Source organism: Silene latifolia, chromosome Y, assembly GCF_048544455.1.
Source record: "Silene latifolia isolate original U9 population chromosome Y, ASM4854445v1, whole genome shotgun sequence".
Taxonomy (NCBI): domain Eukaryota; kingdom Viridiplantae; phylum Streptophyta; class Magnoliopsida; order Caryophyllales; family Caryophyllaceae; genus Silene; species Silene latifolia.
The window spans coordinates 468,603,986-468,626,285 of record NC_133538.1 but is presented as its reverse complement, the minus strand read 5'-3'; the positions used below and the strand labels follow the sequence as shown (position 1 = coordinate 468,626,285).

The window sequence follows — 22,300 nt, the reverse complement described above, 5'->3', positions numbered from 1 at the left end:
GAGAAATTCCTTTTTATAAACCTTTTCAAATAAATGGCCAAGTGAATAAAACGCAAACTAATCTGGCAGAGTCTGTATTCACTACAAAAGACGTGTGTCCGTGGCTAAGCACGTACAACCGGGACAACCAACCTCCCGCGATGCATTAGCACTCACGCAAACCTGGCTCCTCTGAACAAGTGGGCATACTAGACCCCTTAGCCAGCATCCAAACAACGATGGCCAAACAAACGACGTGCATGCACAAATCAAAGCACCAGAAACGATACGACATAAAGATATATCCAACGGAAAATATATGAGTTCAAAAGCAAAATATGTCTGGCACCAGAACCAGACCAAAGCACACCAAATTGTTCAAAACGAAACTAAAATGTTACGCCCCGCAAGGCCAAAAACTGACTAAGCATGATAAAAATATTTCAGACACAGAAAAGCTAATCTATATTAATATGTTCCACAAATACCGCGATTTGCACGAGTGTCGGGAGCGGAGAAGTCACCTCTTCCTCAAGACTGGATCATCACGTAAAAGCGCCCGGCTCCTACCAGGCCGGCTAGCGCGATCCAGTTCAAACCATCGGAAAATCGGCGAAGCCTTTCCTCTTCAGCTTCTAAGTCCCAAGTCAAATGCTCTCCACTCTGGAACGCCTTTATGCACTTGACCTTCGTCTCCAGAGCAACATAGGTAAGAGCATTCACCAAAGTTTCCCCGAGCTCAGCATTCTTCTCTTTCACTCTCCGCACCTCCTGCCTTATCTTCCGTAACCGAGAAACACGAGCCTCGGCGATCGTAAGCACGTTTCTCGGCGTCGCCTACTGAGTTTCGGCCTCGGCAAAGACGTTCCTCGGATCGCGGATTCTTCTCAAGACTGAAAATCCGTCCTTCAAAGATCGGAAGATTACTCGCAACTTCGCTTCGAGCGGCCTCCTCCAAAGCAAGACTGGGGGACTTGTCTAATTCAGCTTGGATTTTGAGTTTGCTCTCCTTAGCTGCTTTCATCTGCTTCTGAAACTCAGCATTCTCTGCTTCCAGGAGAGGTACCTTCTCCCGCAGAAATAGAGCCATCTAGAAGGACTGTCAAGCCAGAGCAGAGTGTTAAAAAAAAAGCTTGAAGCAGTCAGCATATATTCACCTCGAAAGAATGCTCAGCTGCACGGTCCACCAAATCATGCAAAGCTCTTATCCCCAACGCAGATCTAGGGGTAGGAAACAGCAGCCGGTTCATTAGGCTCAAGTTGCACGCAGATTTGGCCTTACCAAAGTCATCTGGAAATATAAAGGCAACAACTCCAGCAGGAGTAGATTTGGAAGTAGAAGTAGCCCTGTATAGGAACAGCCGAGCGAGGAATGGCTCCGATCTTTGGGACCGAGGCGAAGCAGCACACTCGAGTAGCGAGAACAGGGCCGGAACGGTGGCGGGGCTGCTTGGGAACAGGAGGATCCCCGTGCGGCATGCCCATACCCAGGAATTGGAGGCCTCACGGCTAGAGGGGTAGCTTCGATGGGAGCCTGTTCCTTAGTCTGACCAGCAGCAGCAGATCTTCTCTTAGCACGAGGTCCAGAACCGGGGGCAGGGATAGATTTCCTCTTCTAAGCAGGCTTGGGAGCAACCTCGACATGCTTCTTCCCTCTTAGAGCCAGAACGTCATCCATTGAAATTTTTGCAGAGCCTGGAAGCAGGGAAAACCAAGTCAGAACCAGAAAATATCAAATATCCAGAAACAGAACATAGTAAAAAAGAAAAGAACAACGCACCAGTCGACATTGATTCGCAGTGTTCTTTTTCCTCGGCTGCTGTCTCCTTCACCGCAGAAGCAGAATCCTGAACCAGATTGGGGAAGGTCCTATGCTCAGGGGGTAGACCGAATAGCTTGGAAAGAGACGCAACCTCGTCAGGAGATGGAGGCAAGTGGCACAGATCTGCACAAAGAACCAAGTAAGGAAGTATAAGCATCAAATAAAAATTCACAGAAATAAGAGCATGCAAATACCGTTAGTCGACCGCCAGGCGCTGACAATGTAGTCAGTGGGAGCAGGAAGAGTATCTATTTTCACAAAAATGAAGCGGGTGAACCACTTGCTATCATCCGGCTTCACGGGGAATATAATGCAATTCTTTTCCCCATCTCGAACCCGGATAGTCACATGACCCCGACTAAGGGACCTGACCGAAAATAGATGCGCAAGGTCCGGGAGACCGATTTCGTAACCAAAGCGGCTATGCATAGCAACAATAGCCAGCAAAGTACGCCACATATACGGAGCTACTTGGCAAATAGCCAAGTGATTCAGGTTCAGAAACTCCTGGATCAGAGGAGGAAAGGGAAACCTCAGACCCAGACGGAAAGCATACTCATACAAACATATCCAACCTTCCCTCACGGAGTCGGCTTTTTGGCCGGGGGTTGGAATATGAAACACCACATGGTCGGAAAAACCAAATGTCTCCTTGATATAAACAAGATCCTTAGGAGAGAAGTCGGAATCACAGGAATGCTTGGCGGAAAGGACACCGCCGGAAGGAAAAAGGTCGGCCGGCGCCGGATTTTCCGCAGCGGAAGTCGAAGAAGCATCTTGATTGGACATGATAAAACAAAGGAAAAAGAAAGCAAAAGAGGGAAAGGACGGCAGGATACCTGTTGAGAGCAGCCGGCAAGGAGGAGTTTTGTGAGAACGGAAGGTGAAAGAGATGAAGATAATAATAGAGTAGGGAGTTGGGAAACCGAGGGGATGTAATATAAAGGAGATAGAGGGAGAGAGTTTATGGGGGAGTGGGGGATTGAATGTGGCGGTTGAAGACATAAAGTGGGGGAGTTACCAAGATTGAGCCAACTACTAACACTTCGTCAGTTCTCCGCGTCGCAAACAGAAATTCCCGCCTAAAATCATTTGATACGGAAATTTGGGGGCAATTGTTAGGGATAAAAAAATACCCTTTATTATTTATGACATGGTAAGGGATCATTGGAAGATGGGAAGAGAAAAGAATTGATGACATGGCGCAAGGAGGACCACGGGATTGGAAGGCAAAACAAACACAAATTGGGTAAACTGAAAACCCACGTGCAAAATGGGGCCACCAACCAAGTCAATCAACAAACTCCTATTCTTTAGGGGGTTGACTTGGTATTTAGCAACAGAAGCAGAGGCAGCTCAAAAACCCTAGTTCTGATTCCAGCAACTATATAAGGGCGAGAAGAGCAACACTCAAGGCATTCGAAATTCACCTCGAGCAACTCGTCAGTCCACAAAAATATCGTTTATACTTGGCAACAATCCACTAGCAAAAATAATCTTGTATTTCCTTACTTGTGCGTTTTCCCTCGATTATAGTGCAAAGTTGGTGGGATTCCGACTTCCCCCGCGGTTGTTCCGACATCGGGTTTTCCGCGTCACCAAAAATCATCCGTGTCATTTTCTTTCATTTCGTCTTTTCTTCACTCGTTGTTATTATTGCATCCAAACCGTAGTTGGCATTAGATTAATCACTATCACTCACTAATTAAATTAATAACTCGGTAAATTTTTACCAAAACAGTAATAATGTCCGCTTTTAAATTTATGTAAATTGATTTGTGTCGGAGTGACGACGGAGGCGAAGGAGCATCAAGTATAATGCGAGCTTATGCAGGTTTGTGATGGTACTTTGTTGAGGTAAATTAAGGTGCTTTATCTTGTAGTTTTCTCTTATTGTAGAGTTGCTGGTAAGGCCAAGCCTTTTAGCCAATATTGTAAGATTTTGTCGAAAATGTAAATGCATACAAGTTGTTTGAAATGTCCCTTTGAAGCACCAGGTTTTATAGAGAGTTTTGAAGCTGATATGATATGTTCTCATAAACAAGTTTGACTTGCTAGACGATTACAATGTAGAGGATTATTATGTGGCTTTCTATGAACTATGACGTCTATTAGCTCAAAATGGTAGAGCATTGTGTTACGACACAAGGTGTGAGTTCGACTCCTGCATGGACGATAAAACAACAGTACAAACACAATAATACCAGAATAACTCGGAGTAACATCACAATAACAACAGAATAACAGCGGAATAAAAACACAATAACACTAGAATAACACGTGGTGAAAAAAAATCAAAAGTAAAAAAAAATCACAATAACTGGAATAAAACACAATAACACGCGGTGAAAAAAAAATCAAAGTAAAAAAATCACAATAACACCAGAATAACAGCGGAATAGGAATAACGCGTGGTGAAAAAAGTCAAAAGTATAAAAAAAGATTACAATAACAACACTGGAATAACATGTGGTGAAAAAAAAAATCAACATAAAAAAATCACATTAACAACAGAATAACACGCGGTAAAAAAAAAAAGTAACACTAGAACAACACTTTGTAACACAAAAAAAAAAAAAACACTAGAATAACAGGTGGTAACACTAGAATAAAAGTGTTAGTTTGGTTTCTATGGTGAGTTTGCGCTCACATGTTATTCTCGTGTTCTCATGCTTCTCTAATTCCAGTTATTTTTTTATTTTTTATTTTTATCTTTTACTCCAGTGTTATTCTTTTTTTCTTGTCTTTTTTTTTGTTATAGGTGTTATTCTAGTGTTACTCTTATACTTTTTTTTTGTATTATCACTTATTATTCCAGTGTTACTTTTATGTTATCACGGTTTTCTAATTATCTCATTATGTTGCTTACTTTTTTTTTACCTGACTCAGGTGTTGGTGTTATTCTTACTCAGTTGTTATTCTGCTGTTATTGTGTTGCTACTCCGGTGTTATTTTGATGTTATTGTGTTGTGTTGCTACTCCGGTGTTATTCTGATGTTATTGTGTTGTTATTCCGCTGTTATTGTGGTGTTACTCCGGGTGTTATTGTACTGTTATTACTGTGTTACTGTAGTGCTATTATGTTGTTATTGTAGTGTTAGTGTTATTCTGATGTTATTGTGTTGTGTTGCTACTAAGGTGTTTACTCCGGGGGTGAGTTTACTCCGGGTGTTATTCTGGTGTTATTATTGTGTTACTGTAGTGTTATTATGTTGTTATTGTAGTGTTATTATGTTGTTATTGTAGTGTTTGTTGTGGTGTTATTGGCGGATTAGCTTCGTCATATACAAAATGGAATGATGGCATGGAACAATAATAAAGATGATATTATACTTTCTAGGCTATGTGAGATTCGAACCCACACCTTCGTACACACACACATGTACGTAGCTCTACCATTGAGCCAATAGCCTTTTTTATACTTACCCTTCTTTAGTGAGTTTGTTTGACCAATTGAAACAACTCCTTCAACCAATTTGTAATGCTTGAATTCGGTAGTTAAGAATCACTGTATATCTGGATATGATGAATCATCCATTAAGCTCTTCAATGATGATTATGCAAAAAAAAAAAAAAAAAAAAAAACGAATACCTTAACAAAGCCACGCAATTAGATGATTTCAACCATTAAATTTAAGAATCATTAACATAGTTATGTCACAGTACCGTTAACCCCAATCACCCCAATAATGAAATGAATACTCTCACATGTGAGTGTCTAACAAGGTTCATCTGCTCATTGTTAAAAAGAAGCTTAATCATAACAGTACTAAGAAAACCTTACCCTTGAGAAGTGGTATTAGAATGACTGACACCAGCAACATCTCCATTAATGTTGGACTTCAACCAAACAAAACATGTTCACTAAAAAAAGGCTAGTTCAGTTAAAACTTATACAATGAATATGAAAGCAGCAAAACAACATACTATATGCAGCTAGAATTGAACTAACATCAATCAGTCTTGAAAACTTCAATTCAATGGAGTCATATGCACGCATCATTATTGTTGTGTTCATACAAACAAGCTGTGTTCAGATGACTTTAATTAAACTTTCATCGGTATCTTCATTGAAGTATCAATACTCTGCTTTGTCATTTTACCCTACTCTATCATAATCATAAACCACTGAGTAGTGATATACTGATATTTAGCTCCATTGAAAACATTGAAGAATTAATCTCAGTCATCTCCAAGCAAGAAATAGCACAGGAATATCATCAGTATATAAATCAGTTTAGGAATGTACAAAAATCAACATGCCTATATAAGATGCACACTAAATGAACAACCATTCTGTTCATCAGTCATTACGATAGAGAAGGATGAAGTTTATGGCCTGGCTACACAAACTACAAAAAAACATTCGGGAAAAAAAATGTTATGAGGATGTACAATGCCTTAAAATCTAACCACAAAGTTCAAAGCTCATATTTGATTCTATCTTGTAAGTAATGCTAGTGTATAATGTCTCTTGTTCGGTTTGTGTGCCGACAGTGGAAATTCTTGTCGCTTTAACCTGTCATTTTGCCTAATAGCTCAGTCTTGAAAACTTCAATTCAATTGATTTAAATTGATTAGTTCAATTGATTGACGGGTTAAATCGGACAATACCAGAAGGAAATGGTGGAGAAAATATGACCAGCAGTGGCGGAGTGTGAAGCAGACCGAATTCTCCATTGATACCGATTATCTTGATCAGCCAACATCAGTTTGCAGCCCACCATTCACCCAATAGTTCAACACCAGAACTGAGCATCGTCATCAACAAAAATCGATAAGCAGCCTGTATCGAACCCGTCGCCATCTCGTGCTCTTTCAGCCGAGCCACCAAGCTACCCGCATGATTAATTCGAGTCAGGGGTGACTCGAGTACGGAGCCGGAGTTGCAACTGTCTCCTGCAATTGAACCCGAAACCCGCTGCTCCGTTCATCACCAATTCAGGCTGTCATCTCCTTCAACATCAGTCACACTAGCAATCAATCAACAACCATCTCGGTACCGGAGTAAAGCTAAGTACTCCGTAGAATTAAAAAAACAAACAAAATACAATTTCTAGAATGAAATTGATCAATCAGGAAACAAATAAACAATTCTACTTCTGGAATCAATAAATTGTTAGATTACCAGACAATGAATACTAAAAATGAGATCAAATGAATCTATTTAATCAAAATCGCATATACATCATATTAATTGAAAAATCGCTAAAATAACTAAAAAAATGCAACAATTAACAAAAGTTAAACTCAGTATGACGATTAAAGTTGAAGATAATGAAAATTAACCTGAACTGCAAAAAGAACAGCATTACATAGCGGATAAGCTAATTCAAGCATCGTCGCTAACTTCAATCTCTCTAACGACAAAAAGTCAGTGAAATTGAGCGCTTACTAGTGATTCCGCCATTGACAGAGGTTGATTTTGATACGGAGTAGAAAGGAGAGTAGAGTCAAGGTGCGCAGTTTGCTAACTTCAATCTCTCTAACTTCAATCAAGTTGTAAGAGAAGAAGCGAGTCCAAGCGACTACCTATTTTATTTGCTATAAATTTAATTTATTTTCAGATTCAATCTTAGTCGCTGATTTCCTAGATCTAATGGCTAATATTTGTGAGGACAAACTCACCATAAGAACCAAACACACGAGTTATATATATATATATATATATATATATATATATATATATAGCAAAGATCCTATTGAGTTTGCCATTTTTCAAGAGTTACCCCCGTTTATATACCATTGGATCTAACAAGAAGAGTGAGATTAAACCCAAAAAAAATCCTAATCTACGAAAATAACTGACGCATCACAAAATTAGGTCTCCTGTATTCTTCATCTTCTTCATATTCTATCTTGTTTCCCTAATTTCTTCATTCTTTCTCTCCTTTTTCCTATTTTCTTCAATTTCAAGACGTTATTCAATCAAATCTTCATAAAAACTTGAGTAATTCAAGTCAAAAACACAAAATTAATTCATCATATTCGTTCAATTTGATTGATACACTCTTCAATCGTCAATTTTCGCCCAAAACTTGCAGAAACCTTTGCGCGAATCGACAAAACGAAGGTAAGCGTAGATTATATAAGTCAATATATGTTATTTTGCGAGTTATTTCAATTGCTATTCCGTTAGTATGCTTGTCTATCAGACCGATGGCATTTGATTGGTGATTATTATCATAATCTTGAAAAATTGTTGGTAATCTAGCTTAGCACACCAACTGTATGTTAAAATGTCTAGTTGAATGTAGAAACTCGGTTATTGTAATGAAGAAACGTGGTTATTTAATAGTTATTCAAATGCGAAACTTCGATTATTGTAATGTAGAAACTTCGATTATTGTAATGTAGAAACTCAGTTATTGTAACGTATAAACTCAATTATGGTAATGAAGAAACTCTGGTATTTGTAGTTATTGTAATGTAGAAACTCGGTTATTGTAATGAATAAAGTCAGTTATTGTAATGTAAAACTCTGATATATGTAATTATTGTAATGTAGAAACTCAGATATTGTACTGTATAAATCTGGTAATTATAGTTATTGTAATGTAGAAACTCAATTATTGTAATGAATAAATTGTGTTATTGTAAAACTCAAAAATATTCAAACATTCATATGCAGTTGTTGTAACATTACATCTCAATTATTGTATTACTTCAACCCAGTTATTGTATTATTAAAACACAGTTATTGTATCGTCGAGTTACTTCTTGGATGTATATAATATATTCAATGAAATAATTCATTATTTTTGGTGATTTACAGGTTGAATCACGTTGAACACGGACATACGTTCAGTGGAATAATCGATGTATATATTTGGTCATTTAATAGTTAACCCAGTTGTTTAGAAACTCCGTTATTGTAATGAAGAAACGTGGTTATTTAATAGTTATTCAAATTCGAACCTCGATTATTGTAATGTACAAACTCGGTTATTGTAATGTACAAACTCGATTATTGTAATGTAAAACTCGATATATGTAATTATTGTAATGTAGAAACTCGAGATATTATCTTGTATAAATCGGGTAATTATAGTTATTGTAATGTAGAAACTCAATTATTATAATGAATAAATTGTGTTATTGTAAAACTCAAAAATATTCAAACATTCATATGCGATTGTTGTAACATTACATCTCAATTATTGTATTACTTTAACCCGATTATTGTATTATTAAAACACCGTTATTGTATCGTCGAGTTAATATAGCCATTCCCGATTTGTTGAGCGTGCTTTAGAAGAAGAAGGCGAGGAAGATGAATAAGAAGTTGGATGATAAAAAGCGGAAGAAGATGAATTGCAATCTGAATTTGACATAAGCAACACTTTTTTACAACATAAAAATAGAGTAATTACATCATCGTGATCGTATAATAATTTCCGTAAATTATTACAATAACCGTGACTGAACTTTACAATAACTGTGATTGAACTTTACAATAATCGGCCATGATTGAACTTGTGTACTTTGTCTCATACTTCATCCCTGAAGTTAAACATTAACAAGAAGTTGTCTTGATGGTGTCTTTTCCCCATTCATCCCAATGAGAACCATGTCTAGCTGATGAGGGTTGAACTAGCAAAAAGTGAAAGCTCATTTGAAAGAAATAAAAACAAAGAAGGGCGTGAGTTGAAAATTACTATGCAAATCAAATACAATAACGACCCATAAGTATTGAAATAACCATAAAAACAGTCTAAAATAATTGGATCTTTTAGAGAAATAAAAGCATATTTTGTCAGAATGAAGTAACTAAGCAAAATGAAATACAATAATCCAACTAATGCATTGAAATAACTGAAACAACACAATACAATAACTGGTTATTTCAGAGAAATAATAATGTACCAAAAAAACTCAACTTACGTGTTGAACTTGTGTACTTTGTCTCATACTTCATCCCTGAAGTTAAACATTAACAAGAAGTTGTCTTGATGGTGTCTTTTTCCCATTCATCCCAATGAGAACCATGTCTAGCTGATGAGGGTTGAACTAGCAAAAAGTGAAAGCTCGCTGAAAGAAATAAAAACAAAGAAGGGCGTAAGTTGAAAATTACTATGCAACTGAAATACAATAACGACCCATAAGTATTGAAATAACCATAAAAACACTCTAAAATAATTGGATCTTTTAGAGAAATAAAATCATATTTTGTCAGAATGAAGTAACTAAGCAAAATGAAATACAATAATCCAACTAATGCATTGAAATAATCAAACAACACAATACAATAACCGGTTATTTCGGAGAAATAATAATGTACCCAAAATACAATAACTGAGTTTGAATAATACAATAATTCGGTTAAAGCAATACAATAACTAACACCAATGAGACAAAGTTCGTGGTGGTAACACATCTAAATCAAAAACCCTAAAAATTATCAAAGATACAAAATAACACAACTGAATAAGAAAAAACTTATGAAACAGCTTACAAACAACATGAAAATGCACAAGATCGTTTAGAATTCTCATATTAAACTCAAAACCTTATATATTATTGGGAAAATAATGAGAAAACAAGCAATTTAACAACAAAACATAAGTGCAGACGGACATACAACGAATCAACAAAAATGAAAAGGATATTAGATAAGAACGATAATGAAAACGCACCAATCAGATCTAGAAAACAAAATTAGTACTTACATATAGTAAAATTGAAGAGAAATACTAAGATGAAGCGAAAGCGACAACGAATCTCCTTAATTGATGACAAATTTGAACGAGGATCATGAAGATTGAGGATGAAGATTGAGTTTGTAGCCTGCAATTTGAAGAAATTTGATGAAGATTGAATTTGACACAGTTGAACATGTCGTCGTTCATTTTTTTTTTTTTTTTTAATTTCTGGCTTTTTAGGGGGAGAAAGAGGAGAGAGAGTGATTTTTTCTAATAATGAGGGAGATTGAGAGAAAAGTGGGTTTTTATAGGTTGAGTAAGATTTAATCTTAGCCATACATCTTAGATTAGATCAATGGTCTAGATTCGGAGGGTAACTCACCAAAAAAACCAAACTCATATGATCCTACTTCTATATATATATATATATATATATATATATATATATATATATATATATATATATATATAGTGGCGGGATCCAGTACGAACTAAAGTTCAGTACGAACCGTACGAACTAATTAAAATACACAAATCTACATCCGTACTCTCTCAATTAAGCGCTGATAAAGTTATTTGTTTTTAATTTCACGCTAGTACGCTACCAGTACTCCCTCCTCTCTCCTCTACCTCCCGCATACCCAAGTCCAACCACCTGACGACGTCCGCCGATCACCGTGAAAGTTGCCGCCACTTGACGTCCGCCGTTGCTATCAGAGGATGATCGTTATTCCTTCTTTTGTCTCCTCGCTATCCCTGTATATCTCAGCCAAGTTTTTGACAGATGAGTAATTCCTCCGGCGTACAGCTCATCGGCGTCGATGATACCAAAGTCTGATGCCCTATTTCCGCCTCCATTCGCACATGGTGTGCAAATTTGTTTCCAATTATTTGCGTTGGTTATTGTGCTTCATATGCATTTGAAATTAAGGTTTCTGACGGGAAAGCGTCGACGATGAATTTCGGGAAACGCGGGTCACTTTGGGGCAACGAATTGCCGAGATCGTGTCGGTGAAGGCTATGTCAGTGATTCGGGTTTGGGATGTTGTATGGGATGATCAGCGCGGTCTCTGAAGTTATCACGGTGTTCGGCACCGTCGCCGGAAGCATTTGGGGAGTAGGTCAGAGGCGCAGTGGCCAGCTACCATTGGGGAAAAAATGCTCGGTGGTGTGAAGCTAATGCTCGCTGCTGGTGATTAATTGTGGGTTGAACAGTTATGTCACGGTCGAAAGTTGTAAATGTTGATTTTTTTTTAGACAACGGTGTACTATTTTTATAGATATCATAATATCCGAGAACATACAAACACGTTACACAACAAAGCGGGGGCCAGTAGAGACCCCCGAAGTAGAGGAAACACAACTAACGTAACTACTATTACAAACAGAATTTAACATAACACAAAGACGACGCTTTTTAAACGGTGGGTGGAAAAGGCAATCAAATTGGATTGAGTCTTCGTCTTTCCTCTTAGAACACACAACCTTCTCTCGTAGCGGCAAACCCGCAAAAACAGATGAAGCTCTAAACGTCAACATTGACTTACCCTTTATCTTAGGTCGAACCAAGCTCGAACATTGTCGGTTAAAAGACTTAGCCTGAAATCGGCTACGGCTACAAGCACTCCTTGAATGCGTCTTCATGGCCGTGAAAACAAACATGTTATGACATGGCAAGGGGGTAGAAATGACATTCTCTGGCAGGTCCAAAATAGCTCCTTCAATCTGTGAAACTTCGCTAACCATACAAATTCGATCTAAACTTCCCACGGTAGACAATCGAGGTCTCTTAACCTCATGATGATCAGAATCTTCATCATCAAAATGAATCGGTTGTTGTTGCTTGCTAGACCAACATCCATATTTGTATAAGGATTTATGGGCAAAGGAGAAAAAGAGGGAACTACTGCTTCCCGTGAAGGGTCTTCATGGGGAGTTCCCATCAAGATAGAATTTTTTGTGATGAGGGGTCGAACAGTTATGGAAGCCCCAGATTTGGGATGGAAATATTGTAGATTCCTCCCAAGCTTCAAGGTCTCGTAATCCTTGGCTGATAGAGACAATTTTTTGTGGGTTTGTTTTTTGTTGGTGAAACTGTATTTGGAAGTTCCCTGATCAAGGGAGACAGAGGCGTTACTATCATACCCAACTGACTTGGAGGGGTAAGGCTCAGTAATGGTGGTGGAATCCATAATCACGTCTGAACTCTCGCAACCAACATTTTGCGCACAACTAATTTCATTTTCCAACAACTCCAAATTACTACAAGAGGCGTCAGTCACAACATTATCATGCTCAATCTTGTTGTCCATTTCGACAACATGTAAAGGTTTCTTACCTTTCCTGTCTCTGCCAATAGGATCAAAAAGAGAAGCAACTCGTTTCCCATTGGGATTCACAAGTAGGCAATCAGTCACAGAGCTGAGTTCACGAGCAACATCCTTATTTTTCGGGTCAAGTTTCAAGGCATGCTCTAAATCATGTATGGCCTCCTCAAGGAGATTCAATTTCTTTAAGGCAAAGCCTCTACGATACAAAGCTTTCACATTGGAGGGATCATAGTTTAAGACAAAATTACAGATACCTCGTGCCTCATTATAGCGAGTGAGTTTCAACTCGGAAGCCGCTAAATTAAGGACAAGGGATAAGGCAAGCGAAGCTGCCACAGGTTCATCGTCTGTGGGTGGAATGGCTAGAAAGCAGCACAATTCAAGAGCTAATTTATAGAGACTACCAGCAAGGGAAAAATTACCGTCTTTGAAAAGAGAATTACCGCGATCTTTTATAATATGGATAGTGTAAAACGAAGGCTCCCCCAAACTCATAATCCAGTTAACCAAGTCACCATCATCAACAGCGTTATCATCACAACCCAAAATTTCTCCAAGATTAAGAAGGAGAGACATATATTCCATTGTAAAAGAGCTTAACCGATAAAGGGATGAAATTGGAACAGGAAGAACTCGGAAAAAGCATCAAAATCTAGATAAAAAGAAGCCGGAAACCTTAATTGAATTAAAAGATCTTACAGATAAGATGCGATCCCTCTATTCCAGCACCGACTTCCTGCAACTTATGCAAATATAAGGAGACTCGTCGCAGCACAAACACCCAATTGCCCCCTGGAAAGAGCATAGAAATCCAAAAGGGGAGGGGGAAAACTGCAAATAAGAGCATAGAAAACTGCAAATAAAGAGGATGCCGGAGAAGGAGACTCTCGCCGGCGACCAAAAGTAGTAGGGTGAGGCCGCCGGCGAGATACGAGGAGATGTGATAGAAAGACGGTGGGTTTTTTGGGGGTTATTTTTTTGATCGGTGGGATAAGGATAAGCTTTCCGGTGATTAATTAGCCACGAACTTGCTTTGAAGATGCAATCCACATACTGGAAATTGAAGACAAAAAGGACACAAAATGATAATGATAAAATGACCAAACTACTATCTTGTGAACACATGGCCAAGGGCCCACGCATACTACTTTTCTTGTGCCAACAACAAAGTACCACACTACCACCAATTTATTAAGAAATGACGTATTAAAATTTGTTAATACGTGTTGGAAGTGTTATGTTTAATTTTTTTAATATACTTGTTTGTTAGTATTACATTGATTTATTTGAAATATTTAGGTAAGTGAGTGTATCTAGAAATTTAAAGTAATGTGTGTAGTATATCATAGATGTATATCTACCAAAATAAAAAAATGTATCTAACTAATTAAAGGTATGTGTCTAGTAACGAAAAAGAATGTATTTAACTAGTTAAAGAAGTGTATCTAGCTAGCTAGATGTATGTATCTAGTAGCTAGTTAAAGGTATGTATCTCACAATTTAAATGAGTGTATCAAACAAACTCTCTTTACAATATATGAATATAGGTAAAGGTAGGAAATATATCATACGGATATATATTTCCATACTCCCCCTTAAGTTGGAGCAGTCGGAACACGAATGCCCAACTTACGTTGAAGATAATTGAAGGCCTCATTACCAAGGGCTTTAGTAAAGAGGTCCGCAATTTGTTCCTTGCTTCGAACATGACTGGTTGCAATGTTGTTGGTGACTAAATGTTGTCGCACAAAATGACAATCTATCTCAATGTGTTTTGTGCGATCGTGAAAGACGGGGTTCTTTGCAATATGTAAAGCCGCTTGATTATCGCATAAAACTCGCATAGGTTGATCATGATTAATGCCGAGTGAATTGAGTAAGGACTTAAGCCAAAGTAGCTCCCGTGTCACTGCTGCGAGTGCCCTATACTCCGCTTCTGCAGACGATAATGCGACTGTATGTTGCTTCTTAACTTTCCACGAGATGGGAGTTGGACCCAAGGAAACGAAGTACCCAGTGAGAGATCTCCTTGTCAGCGGGCACCGAGCATGATCGGAATCGGAATAACCATACAACTGAAGTGGTGCATTTCGACTCATTACTATGCCTTTCCCGGGACTTCCTTTTAGGTAGCGAATGACTCGAAGGGCCGCGTCCCAATGCTCCTTGCGGGGTTCATGAACAAATTGTGACAGCGTGTGAACAACGTATGTCAAGTCTGGACGGGTTATAGTTAAGTACACCAATCGTCCGACAAGTCGTCGATAAATCATTGGGTCGCGTAAGACATACCCACTGGCAAGAGCTAATTGGTGATTTTGCACAATAGGAGTGCCAATTGGCTTGGCCCCTTCCATTTTCGCTTCTTTGATTATTTCCATGGCATACTTTCGTTGGCTTAAAAATAATCCCGGTGTGCCGTGAGCAACCTCGATTCCCAAGAAATACTTGAGTTTCCCGAGGTCTTTGATTCCAAACTTCTTATGAAGAAAACATTTCAATTTGTCACAAGCTGCTTGGTTATCACTTACGACAATCATGTCGTCGACGTAAACTAAAACACCAAGGAAAACGCCATTTGAGTCCATCGTAAACAAAGAGTAATCAGCCATGGACTGAACAAAACCATATCCTTTCAATGCCTCCGTCAATTTGGCAAACCATTGCCTCGATGCTTGCTTTAAACCGTACAAGGATTTTAAAAGGCGACATACCTTATTGGATCCGCTTGTTTCGAAACCTTGGGGCAATTTCATGTATACTTCTTCACTCAAATCACCGTGAAGGAAAGCATTATTGACGTCTAATTGAGCAATGTTCCAATTTTTCGAAACAGCTACAGCTAGCAAGGCTCGAACACTTGTCATTTTTGCGACGGGTGCAAAAGTTTCGTGATAATCCACACCTTCAACTTGGGTAAACCCTTGAGCGACGAGGCGTGCTTTATATCGTTCAATTGTCCCGTCTGCTTTGAATTTAATTTTGTAAATCCATTTGCAGCCAATTGGCCTTTTTCCTTGAGGTAATTCGACAATGTCCCAGGTACGGTTATTTTCAAGAGCTTGTATTTCGTTTTTCATGGCAATTCTCCACTCCTCATGTTTAACTGCCTCATGATAATATTTCGGCTCCTTAATAGCATCAATGGCTGCAAGAAAATTCCTGTGACAAAGCGAGAAACAATTGTTTGTGACATAATTAACTATTGGATAACGAGTACCTTTCGAAGAGGACGGAGCTTGTGACGGGTGAGCCGTGTTGGTGGAGATGACACGAGTGGACTTGCATATGTAATCCTTTCGCCATGCCGGTTCGAACTTTTGTCGCTCTCCTCTGCCAAGTCTAGGCTCCTCATTAGCATCACTATCTTCCCCTTCAACATTAGTCACATCGTTATTCTCCCCCTCAACTTGTGACTCGGCTGTTTCGACACCATGCCCTTCAACATTCTCCTCATTGTCTTCCTCTGTGGGGTTTATGGTTGTGGGTTCAGGTAAGGTCGAAACAGGGGAAATAAGAGCTGCGGGGTCATGTTCAAAAATGGGTATTTGTTCATCATTCTCGCTTAACTCTTGACCATCGATTGATTTCACAATTCGGTTTGTGTCATCATACGGAAAAACATGTTCATAGAAAGCCACATCTCGCGAGACAATGATTTTTCGTGTTTTTAAATCGAACAACCTCCATCCCTTTTGGCTCTTTGGGTATCCCACGAATATGCACCGGCTCCCCCTTTCTTTGAATTTGTCTTTTGGTCTTTGTTTGTTGTGGGCATAAGCTAAACAACCTAAAACACGTAGGTTGTCGAGGTTTGGTGGGTGACCGTGTATGAGCTCATAGGGTGTTCGTCCTTGTAAGAGTTGAGTTGGGGTTCGGTTAATTAGATAGGCTGCGGTTAATATGCATTCTCCCCAAAATTCAATGGGTAAGTTGGCCTGGAACCGTAATGCCCTTGCTTTTTCCAAAATATGTCGGTGTTTACGCTCAACCCTCCCGTTTTGTTGTGGGGTGTCAATAGTACTGGTTTGAAAAATCATACCATTTTCATTATAGAATTGCTTTAATGGTCCCGAAAGAAATTCGGTCCCATTATCGCTTTGAACAATTTTTACTTGTTTCCCAAACTGAACTTGTACCATTTTGACAAAATTTTTAATCAAGTCTGACACTTCTCCCTTATCTTTCATGAGGTGAACCCAAACACTACGACTGTGGTCATCAACAACAGTACGAAAATAATGCGCACCCGATAAATTCTTAGCTTGATACGGACCCCATATATCACAGTGAATGAGTACGAAAAGAATAGCATGACGTTTATGATTAATCTTAAAACTTGACCGAGTATGTTTGGCGCGACAACAAGGATCACAAACAACAGTATTATCAAAAGAGAGTTTCGTTCCAACTAAAGTACTTAAATGAGGTAAAATATTCTTAGACGGGTGACCTAATCTGCGGTGCCATACCCGTTCTTTATTCACCATTGTTGCTCCTGCTACAGCCGCCACTCGTGTCATATAATAAACGCCGTCTCGATGCTCACCCCGTCCAATCTCCGTCTTCGTAGATTGGTCCTGTATTATACAATAATTAGGATTAAAAATCACAAGACAATTATTCTCACGGATGAGCTGTTGTATCGAAATCAGGTGACAAGTTAACGAGGGTACAAATAAAACGTCATTGAGAGTGAATGAATCATTGAACACGATTTTCCCGTGTTCCTTCGCAACAATAGACGACCCATTTGGAAGTCCAACAACAGAAGATGCATCCTCCCAAATGTCAGTGAGCAATTCTCTACAACCCGTCATATGGTGTGAGCACCCACTGTCAAGCATCCATTCACGCAAATTTAAGAGATTCGTACCTCGTAAGTTCTCGTTACCTTCTGCCTTGGCAGCAATCAACGTCCGTAATTGGTCAATTTCTTCACCAGTGAGGTCTTTCTTGGTGGGCTCGGTCTCGGTGGTCGTAGCATTGGCAGTGTGTGCGGAATTATTTGAGTGTCTGCCTCCACGATTTCCACCTCTGCCGCCTCTCCTTCCTCGACCGCGTCCTTTGCCAATTCCATGTTTTTCCCAACAATTTTCTTCGAGATGATACCATTTGCCACAATGAGTACATCGGGGTGGTTCGTACTCTTTCTGCTCATCAGGTGCACCACTCCCACGACCACGTCCTACTCCTCCCCGGACTGCCATCGCGACCTCTGTGGTATCCTCGCGACTTCGAGTAACAGCCTTGTGTCTTTCTTCGCGTAAGACTATAGCATAGGCACGACTGAGGGATGTAAGGGTGTCCTCCATTAGTAGGTTCGATCGAATGTGGTCGTAAAGAGAAGTGTTAAGACCCATAATGAACTGGTGGACCTTCTCATCTTCTCGTTCTTTTGTTAGAGCAGCCGCGGCTCCGCAAGTGCAGTTTGGAATGTGGCTATAGTTTGCCAATTCATCCCAAATTGATTTGAGGTGGGTATAGTAGTCCACGACAGATCGTGTGCCTTGCTTGCATTCGGCTAACTCGCTTTTGAGTTGATGCACGCGTGGAGCATTGCCCGCTGCATATCGTTCCTGAAGTTCTTTCCATATATCGCGCACAGTGCCAGAGAAAGCAATGCTTGGGTGTAATTTCTCGTCAATGACGCTGCGTAACCAAGCTTTGACCATGGCATTGCACTGTCGCCATGCCACAACTTCGAGAGAATCATCCGTACCAACGGGTTTGGAAACGGTACCATCGACAAAGCCAAGTTTGTTCTTGGCATCGAGTCCGTTACGAACCGCATCGGCCCATAGGTCATAATTCTCACCGTTAAAAATTGTTTGAGTCAATTTTAGACTCGGACTTTCGGAAGGATGGAGAAACAATGGTGACGACGGTGAGATGCTCATCGTGTTTGAATCACCGTCTTTCTTAATGCTTGGATCTCCACCTTTTGTCATTTGTTTTTTTTGTGTTTTGAAAAAAAAAAAGAAAAGTAACGAGGATCAAAACCCGCTCTGATACCATGATAAAATGAAGAGTATATGTGAATGTAAGGCTATTGAGCCGTCACTTTCATTGATGGTTAGCAGAATACAAATGATGCTACTTATAGCTAATTACATGGGTAACAAACCCTAGTCAAACTACCTTAATATAAGCCTACAAATAAGATAGTCAAAGATACATCTAACCACCTAAATATTTACAATATATGAATATAGGTAAAGGTAGGAAATATATCATACGGATATATATTTCCATATGTATCTAGCTAGCTAGAGGTATGTATTTAGCAACTTAAAGAAATGTATCTAGCAAACTATAGGTATGTATCTAAACTTAAAAGAGTGTATCTAGCTAACTAGAGGTATGTATCTAGCAACTTAAAAGAATGTATCTAGCAAGTTAAAGAAGTGTATCTAGCTAGCTAGATGTATGTATCTAGTAGCTAGCTAAGGGTATGTATCTCGCAACTTAAAAGAATGTATCTAGCAAGTTAAAGAAGTGTATCTAGCTAGCTAGATGTATGTATCTAGTAGCTAGCTAAGGGTATGTATCTCGCAACTTAAACGAGTATATCTAGCTAGCTAGAGGTATGTATTTAGCAAATTAAAGAAATGTATCTAGCAACCTATAGGTTTGTATCTAAACTTAACGGAGTGTATCTATCTAGCTAGAGGTATGTATCTAGCAATTTAAAGAATGTATCTAGCAAGTTAAAGGATCGGAGCGTATCTAGCTAGCTAGATGTATGTATCTAGTAGCTAGCTAAAGGTATGTAGCTCGCAACTTAAACGAGTGTATCTAGCTATCTAGAGATACGCATTTAGCAACTTAAAAAATATATCTAGCAAACTATAGGTATGTATCTAAACTTAAAGGAATGTATTCAGCTAGCTAGAGGTATGTATCTAGCAAGTTAAACGAGTGCATCTAACTAGCCAAATATATGTATCTAGGACATTAATGTGATCAAATGAGGGAAATGGGTATGCTAAATTTAGAACTAAGAAATGAGGTTGAATTAGGCGATCCGCTATGCACAATATTTAATTATCAATTGATGAACGAATCATGAAATTGTTAATAAATGTTACCGACCAGGAAACTTTCAAATGGCCTTACCATTCTTACATATGATAAGTGCATGGTTGCGACTAGTGACTATAACGAATTCCACAAGACCATTAAGAAACATATACTCACTCAGCTTTTGGGGTCAGGTGCTCTGGTATGTGACTAATGAATCCTTCTTCAATTTGGTTGATAAATTCATTCTAGTAACCCTTCTTTTATTACCTAAATGCAGAAGCGCAACCGAAACATTCGAGACACCATGTTGGAAAATATAGTTAACCTTTTTCACGGGCACATAATTAACAATCCTCTCGATCCCATAAACTTCAGGGCAATATTTGAGTCTGAACTTTTTGGATTAGCTTTGAAACAAGCAAGTCTCTCTTTTTTTCTTCTAAAGTGAACCATGCTTTTATTTGTAGCATAATCTGATTGTGTGAATTTGTCGACCTAAATTTACAGGCGATCGGACGAGACATTCAATCTCTTTATGTTGAAAACTGGGTACTACTTTGTTGAGGAAAGAAAACAATCACTATTGTGTCTTAAAATAACTCCATTTAAAAAGGCAAGCATTAGCACAATGAACCATCTCTACGGCTTAGACTCTTAGTATCAGCTCAACGGACACACCATGATTCATGAGTTACATAATATGATGGTCTTAGACTCTTAGTATTAGCTCCAATATTGCATAATCACAACAGAATTGAATGTTAATGATGTACTATAAACTAACACATCTAACACTACTCAAAATTAAACTTGAGCACAAAAACTAAATCTATCATTGATCAATAAAGGTCACATAAGATTTCAAACAAAGTTCACGCGTTGGATTTTATATAACAGGGAACAAAGGCTTATTGATCAATTGAATATATGGACACTAACGGCGCCAATCACCACGAAGTCAGCAGCCCGACGGCCGACGCCACGACTATCGACTCGCCAAGGCCACAAACCATAGTTAAATCAGAACGTACATCCATGGTGGAGATGGTTGCCGCTCCTACATCAGCGCCGTTGGAGTCATGTCGACGCGCCTCCACAACCATGGTAGATCTCATTTTTTTTTTAAAAAAAAAATTGAGATTTAAATCATAAATCTATGGAAAATGAAGAAGAATTAAAAAAACTAACCAAATTATTCAAAATGTTGCAAGATTTCGAGCCAAATGGATCATATTTTGGTTAAAAAAAACTTTAATCTAAGTTGTGGTGCAACAAGCAAGCCGACTATGGCAGATTTATGGTGGCCGGTAAGATTATGTCGGAGCTCCGGTGACGAGGTTTGGGCCGGCGGTGACGTCGGGTGGTGGTGTTGATGGTGGTGGGTGAAAGTGGTTAGGTGTTAATATGTTTGGGGATCGGGTTTTAATGAAGAGGAAAGGTGACTAGAGGTTGAATATAAGTTTTTGATCTAATTTATCTGAGGGCTGATAAAGCAGTTCGTACGGTTCGCACCCTAATTTAGTTCGCACGAGATCCTAATTCTATATATATATATATATATATATATATATATATATATATATATATATATATATATATATATATATATATATATATATATATATATATATATATATATATATATATATATATATATATATATATATAGAGGCCGGATCCGGTGAGGTACCTCATTATGGCGAGGCGGCCGGTCTCACCAAATGACTACCTTGGACTGATTTGCATTATACATTGATGGGCTGATTTTGTAATGTTTGGACTGAAAAAACAAGGATGAAAATTAGGGGTCAACAAGAAAACTTTTCATTTGGTCCAAAACACTCTCTCTCTAAACTAAACAAAAGCCCAAATACCTTATTCTCTCTAATCTAAACAAAAGGCCCAAATTCTTTCCTTCCAAAACTAATGAGCTTTCACGTTATACAAAAACACCAAGGCGTCGATTTCAAAGAGAGCTACAATATCATCAAATTTGTGAGACGATTTCATCATATTAATCAAATTCTGACAATCAAAGAGGCGAATTCATCAAATTAATCGATTTCTAAGAAGATTTCGAGGTAATTTCGGGTATTTTCATATTATTTGATGAAAAATTGATTTTCTTAACTTCGTTCATTAATTGATGATATAATGATCAAATTTGAACAAAATCGAACTGTTTTGTAAATTTATAAGGATCAAAATCAAGTATTTCGTTAGTTTAGGGTTTGAATTCGATCAAAACTGAGCAATTGAGCAATTTCGGAATTCGCGGTGTAAAATTTGTTGATTTTGTTAATTCATTCTTTAATTGATTATAATTCATTCATTAATAAGGCTCAAATTGACGTTGCGACTTTAATTTCAATGGAGATTACGGACATTACAATAATCGGTGATAATATCATTGTTGAAACAGGTAATCTCCGTTTTTTTCGCTATTTTATGAAGCTGTTTTGCTATTCTCCTGATTTTGTGAATATGTGAGGTTATATTGT

General features: G+C 38.5%; 2 long non-coding RNA genes across 2 annotated transcripts; both read right to left on the bottom strand.

Moving 5' to 3' along the window:
- Positions 1 to 6,005: 6,005 nt before the first annotated feature.
- LOC141633497 (uncharacterized) lies at positions 6,006 to 7,359 on the bottom strand. The gene is made up of 2 exons (XR_012538253.1): positions 6,416 to 7,359; positions 6,006 to 6,320 (listed from the first exon to the last, which is right to left on the bottom strand). It is a non-coding gene; the product is annotated as an uncharacterized LOC141633497 (long non-coding RNA).
- Positions 7,360 to 9,127: 1,768 nt separating this feature from the next.
- LOC141633498 (uncharacterized) lies at positions 9,128 to 13,857 on the bottom strand. Its single transcript, XR_012538254.1, has 3 exons — positions 13,473 to 13,857; positions 9,686 to 9,832; positions 9,128 to 9,411 (listed from the first exon to the last, which is right to left on the bottom strand). It is a non-coding gene; the product is annotated as an uncharacterized LOC141633498 (long non-coding RNA).
- Positions 13,858 to 22,300: the final 8,443 nt, after the last annotated feature.